Source organism: Camellia sinensis, chromosome 1 (genome assembly GCF_055761805.1).
Source record: "Camellia sinensis isolate YWXY chromosome 1, ASM5576180v1, whole genome shotgun sequence".
In the NCBI taxonomy this organism is placed as follows: Eukaryota; Viridiplantae; Streptophyta; class Magnoliopsida; order Ericales; family Theaceae; genus Camellia; species Camellia sinensis.
In genome coordinates this window covers 91,498,456-91,507,789 of record NC_138961.1, presented here as the reverse complement: position 1 = coordinate 91,507,789, position 9,334 = coordinate 91,498,456, and the positions used below count along the sequence as shown (strand labels likewise).

Below are 9,334 nucleotides of genomic sequence, written 5' to 3'. Positions count from 1 at the left end.
ACCTAATGCAATGCCATGCTACCTATTCATGCAAGCTAAACATGAACATATCAAGCATGCAACAAGGCTATGTGATGCAACTACCTAAACAATATGCAAACATGCAAACAAGTCATAATGCAAGCATGCAACTAATGGAATGCAACATGTAACATGCTAAGTATGCAACTATATACAAGGGTGCTCTTAAACTGAAATGGGAGGCCTCAGCCACACCCCAAAACAGTGGCCAAAAGTGCCAAAAATGATGGACAAGTGCTCATGCAAACATGCACACCAATGAGCCAAAAACCCAAGCATGGAAGGCTACTCTCAAGAACACTCAAAGGTGATATACATGGACATTAAACACTCATGTTAAACTCTGAAAAGCATGCGAAGAATGATGCCAAAACATGCTAGGGAATGGGTGTAAGATAGAAGGCATTCAAGGGCACAAAAGAGGGCATTACTCGACATCTACCCCAAGTAAACATGGCATGAACTTTTCAATACAAAACAAAGTTTTAGCATGCAAAAAGGACCTCCAAAACCCACTGATATGGCAGCCAAGGGACACAAACCAAGAGGCATGCATTTAAAACCTATTTCAAGGCATAAAAGAACAACACTTCAAGGCATGAAAGGGATGATGAATGCAAGCATACAAGCATGGATTAGTGACTAAAATGGTATGAGAAATGATTTCAAATCACTAAAACAACCCAACTCAAGCATGCTCATGACTCACACACTAAAGGCTCACAAGCCAAAATGCAAAGAGGTTATACCAAACATGGCAAATATGATCAAATCAGTGCCTAACAGACCTCAAGCATGATGAAATATGACCAAGAACTTCACAAAGTTAGGCAAGAACATGCATGCATGATGGTCTTAAAGGCAAGATGCATTTCTAGGCAAAGAGGAGGAATGCAAAGCAAGTATATTATGCATGCAAAGAGGCATGAATCTGACCAAAAACAGAGATGTAATATGACCCAATAACACCCAAAAACCTTTGAAATGAAGCCAAAAGCAACTAAGCATGCATGCTACCCTTATGAGCCAAAAATGTAAACAAAAGAGAGACAAAGGGAGAGGGGTGTCCCTCCCCTATGCAAGACCTCAAACCCTCTTCATCACCATTAAAAATCCACTGGATTTCAGTGGTGAGAAGGCCAAAACACAATAGTATTCAAAGCTTAACAAAGAGAGCACAAAAAGAGCCAAACAAGGCCTAAGAGGGGGAGGTCGACCCCAAACAACAAAATGACCTTAATGAAAGATCTTTAGCATGCAAATACAAGACTTTTTCAAGTTATACACAAAGTCTAAAACAACATGCAAAGTGGGTTAAAAACTAGTGCAAGATTGGGGAATATAAAGCAAATAGTGTTACCCTTGAAGAACACTTGAAGAACAACAACCTCAGCCTCTTCCTTATGATCAAAACCAGCTCAAAACTCCAAGAACAACCTCTCAACACCTCCCAAGTTGATGTATGGTGCAATAGTAGGTGTTCTAGTGCAAAACTAAGAACAAACTACACTTTTTGGCTCTCTAACACACACAAATGAAGAGAGAGAGAGGGAGATATATATATATAGAGAGTGATATATATCAAATATATATCATATAAGGCCTGGTTTTGCTGAACCTCTCAAATGGAGAAGAAAGGTCTCCTTATATAGACAAGGCAAAGGCTTGAAGCTTCTTAGAGAAGCTAAATGAAAGGGTCAAAGGGATCAAGCTTCTAAGAGAAGCTATCCCAAAGGTCCAAGCTTCTTGAGGAAGCTAAGACAAAGGGTCAAGCTTCCTCAAGAAGCTTGAGCAAAGGGTGTAATCTTCTAGAAGAAGTTTGGATTAAAAAAAAAAGGGGGCAAAGGGGCCAAAACAGCCACACACGTGTGTGGGGGGAGGGTCTGTGCATCCCAGCTGGCACAGCTGGCATGCACCATGCCTGCAAGAGGCAACAATGTGGTATCGGCCAGAAAAGGTCGGTCAACCCACACAAAGAGCCGATAAACCAACATAAGTGCCGATACACAGAGAAGTAATAACCCGACCCTCGTCTATGATTCTGGTATACTTTCAGTTCCCTTATTCTGTATATTTATATGCTTATTGTGAAATTCCATGTGGAATTACGGTTAAGTAAGTAAATCCCCTATTTAAGTAAGTAAAGCAGAAATTGGAAGCCTTAGGGACTTAATTATCTGAAATTGAAGTTATATATGTGATCAACATAATTTTTAAGTAATATTAAATGTTTCTGTGAAATTTCAATTTGGGATGCTTAAACGATTGATTTTTGTCCTATTCAATTATTATACCATAATATATATATGTATACTCTAGTCATTGACTTGGACCAAAAAACACAAAAATATTTTCTAAGAGGGTTAGAAGAGGAGAATTAGGGAGAAAGAAGAAGGAGCTTCCAAGGAAGAAGATTGGGAAATAAAAGGGGTTACAAAGATTTTAAGGTAGGGTATGTGTAATTCATTCTTCTTGATTCCTCTCTTTGATAATTAAGTAGAAAGTTCTTTATGTCATACAAGTTAGGGTTTATGTTATGGAACAAATATGTGGTGAATGATTAATTAGAATCATATTTTTGAAGCTTGATTATGTAGCTAAATGATCATGTGTGTATATATAGCTATGTGCGAAAAGATAGGAATGTTATGAAGATAAGTTGTGTTTGTGAGTTAAGATCAAAAGTCCAAATTGTATGAAGATTGATCTATTTTATAGCTCCTATTTACATGATTTTGAACCATGTTTCATCAATTAAAAGAACCTATTTTGAGCCTTGAAAAATGTATCAAAAATTGGGTTTTTCTGCATTTTCGGACTGCTTTCTGCTGAAATCGCCGCACGTGCGGGGATCACTGCCGCACGTGCGGAAGGCCTGCCGCACGTGCGGGGCTCACAGCCGCACGTGCGGCCCATGCTGCAAAAATTTGTTTGCTCGGTTTTACGTGCTTAACCTTCTGGTATTTTTAGAATTTGTGTTTGATGTCCCTAAGATGCCCGTAAATTCATTCGAAGTAAACTAAAGCAGGAAAGGAATTAAGAAAGCAAAAGAACTAATGTCTAAGTTCTGTATGTGTACAGGGTACGTTCCAGGAGGGACAAGCACTCCGCTATAGCACTGTGAGTAGTAGTACAAGAATGTACACTTTATATACTATTGACAATTATTGTCACCAATGCTCTGTTCTTTGTAAGTATTATTTAAACATTATGACAATTGGAAAGCAATGTGAGCTTGTATGAACGTTGAAAGATTTGCGTACGTCGGTATGATTTTGGAATCCTTATATTCCGTTAATGACGAATATTAGTCTTTGTTATTTATCAGCATAGTATGTTATTTCTTAAAGAATAAGTGGAACTTATGTTCATCCTTGAAGAATGATGTTGTGTGAATTAAGATTATGTTATGAAGGGACCCAAGAACGTTTCGAATCTATGATAGGAATGTAAAGGTTTACCATTAGTATGCAACCCACATAAGAATATGAATCATTCTATTTTGTTAAGTGCATGAGAATGACGTGATATAACAAGAAAAGCTCTGTTTTCTATTAATTTAATGATTATTCATATATGTAGAAGTATTCACATCATCCTTAGCACAAGGCCCTTATCCAGGGATAATAATACCGTGGTTCAAATAATTAAGTTACAAGTTTACGTATGTTCTAAGTTTAAGTCTGTTATAAGTTTACGTACGCTCTAAGTCAAGAATGTTACAAGTTTATATATGTGTGACAAGTTCAAATATGCACAAGTTTAAGTAAGGTTACAAGTACAAGTATGTACAAGTTTAAATGTGTTACAAGTTTTCAAGTTTAAGTATGTGATAAGTTCATGTATGTTACAAGTCCAAGTATGTTATAAGTCCATGTATGTTATAAATTCAAGTATGTTACAAGTATACGCATGTTATAAGTTCAAGTATGTTACAAGTTTAAGTACGATACAAGCGTAAGTATGTTACAAGCTACGTTACATGCTTACATATGTACAAGTTCAAGTGTATTATAAGTTCACAATGTTGAGGAATTTCTTTATAGAACTAACAAGAATGCTTTTTATTGATTTGCCAGCGCTATTAAAAGGCTAAGTATAAGTAAGTATGAATTCTGATTTCTGTTAATGATTCAAGTATAATACATATGTATGAATTTATTTCCGTTTATAGTATGACATTTATGTATGGTTTGGTCTGTAAGACCTGCTAATTATTGGTATGGAACAAAGTGCTACTTGGAACTAAGTGCTACATTGTGAGCCACCGCTAGAGTCCATGTGAGACACCTCTTGAGTCCATACATATGTGAAAATTATGAGGCTGAAAGCCATTCTGTGAAAGTTATGAGGCTCATGGCCATCTGTATAAGTTGTTATGAAATGAAACAAAGTGCTACACGGAACTAGGTGCTACGATGTGAGTTACCTCTAGAGTCCGTGTGAGACACCTCTTGGGTTCATATATGTATGTTCAAGGGCTTTAATGCCAATATGTTTTAAGGGCTTAATGCCATTCTGATAAAGGCTATAATGCCAATCTGATAAGGGCTTATGCCATTCTAATATGAAACAAAGTGCTACACGGAACTAAGTGCTACAATGTGAGTCACCTCTAGAATCCGTGTGAGACACCTCTTGAGTTCATATATTTATATGTTCAAGGGCTGTAATGCCATTCTGATAAGGGCTTTATGCCATTCTGACAAGGGCTTCATGCCATATGTACAAGGGCTATATGCCACCATGTTTAAGGGCTCCATGCCATATGTTCAAGGGCTATATGCCATTATGTTTAAAAGCTTAATGTTAATGTGTTCATGGGCTTAAAACCATTATGACTCGCGAATGGGGCCTAAGGCCATATAACATGAAAACATGAACAGATTAACTACATGATCTTCGCATTTATTTATGCACTGTTATGTATTATGTTTAAATTGTGCATTTATGTATCATACTATTCACTGAGCTTGGCTCACCCTATGTTATGTCTGTTTCTGTAGGTAACCAACCAAGTGGTCAGTCCTAAACCATGATGCTTGTCCTCTTTGGTCAACCTTTCCATGTCCAAGCCTAAGAGAAGCTGCTCTTGTTTTCATGAAGTTTTGATGAACTTTGGTTTTGCACTCTAGTTGTGGGCCTAAGGTTGAAATGTGTACAACACTTTCTTCCGAAATGTTTTGTTGTATGCCCAATTATAGAGCTGGGCTTGTGTATATGTGCGTATATATCCGATATTCAGATGTATGTTTTAGATTTTATTTGTCTGTTTAAAGTTTGTGATCCTGGCATGATAGTAGTAGCTCAATGGAGTTTGTTTCTATTGTCAAATTCTGATATTTAATGCTTCCGTTCAGGCCCCATATATTATATATATAACAGGTTAAGTGTCCGTTTCTGAAGTGGTCATGCCCAAACTTTTAGGGGCGGGTTTGGGGTGTGACACTTAGTATAGCCCCTTTGCATTCCGGCTTGTTGGCCTTAAGTGTGTGAATGTATAACATGACATTCTTGCATTGATTTAGTGGTTTGGAACTATCAACCATGTCATTTCAGTCCCCTTTGCATGCTTATATGCTTGCCTTGGATGTCTCTTTGATGCCTTATGAGCTTGTGTTATATGCTCCATGTTTTGGCCATTGTACATGCCTTTGAATTTGGGCCACTTAGATGCCATCTAAGGGGTCCCCTTTGCATGGTCTAGGTCTGCCTTGGACCTGTTTTAAGCCCCCTAGGCCTTGTGAGGCTTGGTTGGCTTAGCCATGGTTCAAGTCCCTTTGACTTGCTTCAAGTACTTGGGCCATTTATTGCATGCTTAGCCTATCTTGTTTGCTTGGTTTAGCACCATATTCTTGCATAATTTTCAGAGCTTAATGCATGTCATTTATCCATGTTTGCATCCTCTTAAATGTGCTTGAGAATTGCTTTTAAATGCTTGAAGTATTGGACATCCTTTGCATGCATGTGTGTGTGTGTTTTAGTCCATCATTTTGGGCACTATGGCCACTGTTTTGGGCCTAATTAGAGCTGTCCAAATCATGTTTAAGTCCATTCCTTGCTTGCTTGCATGCTTACCTTGCATGTTGTTTGCATGCTCACATGTACATCTTGCATTTCCATGTTGCATCCTTAGCTTATACGCCTAGGTCGCATTGCATCTAGCATGCATGTCTTGTTCCTTGACCTAGTGACAGGAATTGGACTTTGGTTTGTTGGTTTGCATTGCATTTGACATCAAAATGTGCACACTTGGTCCCTTGGGCCATCACGCATGGAAATGCGCGATTGATGGTCCGAGAACCAAGGAGCATGTTCCTTTGAGTCATTAACATGATAAGGGACATGATTGGTGCATATATGGCTTGAATTGCATTGCCATGCTCTGCCTTGCCCTCTGTTGCTGTCAATTGCAGATTCTGCAGGAACTTTATGCCGACCGGCAGTTCTAGGTGCCGACCGGCAAACTTTCTATGGCCGATGGATTCATTCACAGCCGGTGATCACATGCCATTGCCGGTGGCCATTCTATTCAGCCGGTGGTGTCTCCCAATGTCCAGGGAAGCAATCCTAAGACTTCTGCAGCCTTCGGAGGAGTATAGCAGGGAAAACAGAGGCAATCTATGCATGACAGTGCACTTTCGAGCAAGACCCGAGCACGCGTGCACCGAACTCTCTTCCCGAGGCGGTTTACTGTTTTTCCTAGCTTAGTTAGTTTGTTAACTAATTAGGTGATTTGTAATAATTAATTAGCTAGGTTAGTTAATTCGTTATTTAATCTGTATTATTCTTTTGGTCCCTCCGAGCGAGGGTAAACTTGTAATAAGTGTGGGTGAGTGTGTGCATGTCTTCCAACCCCCACTTCTTTCTCCCTTTTACTTACCTGCTTTGATGGTTAGTAATAGGTCATATTTAAATTAGCATACCTTATGCTATGCATGCGTGCATCCATTCATTCGTCTCGCATGCACCGGGCTCGGTACATCATGCTAACTGCATTTGTACTTCAATTCCAAATTGAATACGTGCATCAATTGATTGCATTTCACATGCCATGTTTAGGTTACCCGAGCCTACTCTAATTGCATCCTGTATGTGTTGCATTAGACATCCAAACATGGACTTGGATCATGCATTGTTTACTGACGAGTTTATTGTTTTGGCGGGGAGTACGATGTAAGTATTTTCATGTTTTAGCATATCGCATGTGTGTAAATGCTATCACGACAACATGTTTACCATGCGGCTAGATGCTTATGTGATAAACTGTTTGAATGCCTGTGGGTGAAGGTTGGATTGCCTGAGTTGGAAACACTCGTTGAAATCCGTGTTTTTAACCTACTTGCGAGTAGCAAATTCCAAAACATTTTTCCAAGACAAATGGATATGCAATGCTTATTTCCAAATTAGGCAATCTAGTCTATACTTGTTTGCTGTGCGCATAACATAGTAATTCTAGGCTAACAATTGGAATAAGAACACATAATGTTTTCAAAAAACGGATATCACGGTTAGTAGAGGCCGATCTTCGGATTGGGCGAGAGGGGGTGCTCATAGCTGACCTTCTCCAATCATACCCTAGCTCCTGAGCCGAGGCAACTCTGGTGATGACGGACATGTGGCCTTCGGCACCGAGTCAGGGTTTCCTAAATTCTCCCATTTTAAAATATTTAGGTGGCAACTCTGTATCTGGCAAAGCAGTCCATGTTTGGCACTTCTTTTCAAAAATCTGTTTTCTCAAAACGATTTGCCGGATTTGGACTCTTTGGTTCAAGATTAAGAACCGTGACACAAATCGAGTTCGAGCTGTAGCAGCGGGCCCCCCCTCGCGGGCGCGTGCTACAACAATCCTCTTCCATAGTTGACCAATAATAGCCTTGTTTGAGGATCTTCCGAGCTAGTATCACACCATTCATGTGTGCTCCACACTCTCCTCCATGGATGGCCTCCATGTGATGCTTCAATTCCTCTTCTTTAACATACAGCTTGTGCATTTCCAGATGGCTTCTTTGTACAGGTTAACCCCCGCAGATGATGAACTGGACGGCCTGACACCGTATTTCCCGTTTATCTTTGGCATTTGCCCTTGGTGGATACGTATCCTTTTCCAGAAAATTCCAAATGTTATAATACCAGGGGTTTTTGTCTTGCATCTCATATATTGCGGCAATGGTTTGATAAGCAAGCATATATTTCTATTCAATAATGATCAAACGTATCTTGACTCCAAGTGGGATGTCTACCATTGAAGATAGAGTTGCCAATGCATCAGCGAACCGGTTGTTCTCCCTTAGCAGATGTATAAACGTCAACTTTTCAAACCTCGGGATTAGAATATCCAAGGCCTAATGATAAGCCTTCATGTTCTCTTCCTTGACCTTCCAATCCCTATTAGCTTGAGAAACAACTAGGTTCGAGTCTTCGATGACGTCCAACCTTATTGCCCTTAGTTCAAGGGTAGCTTCAAGCTAGCAATACACGCCTCATGTTCTGCTTCATTGTTGGACACTTTGAACCGGAGTTTGAAAGTTAAGGGTATGTGGGAATCATCAGGTGCTATGAGCAATACACCTATCCCATAACCATATTGATTAGATGCTCTGTCAAAGTACATTGTTTATGTTTCATCTTTTATATGTAGAATGTCTTCATCTGGGAATAGGTACTCCACTCCTTTGTCTCCTTCTACAGGGTGGCCTGCTAAGAATTTCGTTATCGCTCTCCCTTTGACTGATTTGCTCGTGACATACTTGAGATCAAATTCGGAAAGGAGAAGCAACCAACGAGCTAACCAACTCATAAGCACCGGTTTCTCAAAGAGATATTTGATGGGATCTAATCTCGAAACCAAAATTACAGAGTGAGCTAACAAGTAGTGCCTCAACTTCCTGGTAGCCCATACCAAGGCTAAGCAAGCTTCCTCCAGGGGAGACTGGGTCTCATAGTCCAACATATTCTTGCTCAGGTAGTAGATGGCCTTCTTCACCTTAGCTTCAGATTCTTGAGCTAGCATGCACCTCATGGTCGAATTTGTCACTAATAGGTACAAGATCAATGGCTTTCTTGGTTCTGGTGGTGACAACACATGTGGATTCGTAAGTACTGTTTGACCTGTTCGAAGGCAAACTGACATCGATTATCCCATTGGAACTTCTTCCCTTTCTTTAACAGACCAAATAGTGGTTCACAAGTTGACATTAATTTTGAGATAAATCGTCTTATGAATTTCACGTTACCTAGAAAGCCGCGCACCTCCTTTTCAGTCTTTGATGGTGGTATTTCTAAGATGGCCTTGATTTTGGAAGGATCTACT

The 9,334-nt window shown here is 39.7% G+C and overlaps 1 long non-coding RNA gene across 1 annotated transcript; it reads left to right on the top strand.

Moving 5' to 3' along the window:
- The first annotated feature begins 2,035 nt into the window (after positions 1–2,035).
- LOC145795853 (uncharacterized) lies at positions 2,036–5,463 on the top strand. The gene is made up of 3 exons (XR_014336737.1): positions 2,036–2,065; positions 3,103–3,141; positions 5,028–5,463. It is a non-coding gene; the product is annotated as an uncharacterized LOC145795853 (long non-coding RNA).
- The last annotated feature ends 3,871 nt before the right edge of the window (positions 5,464–9,334 follow it).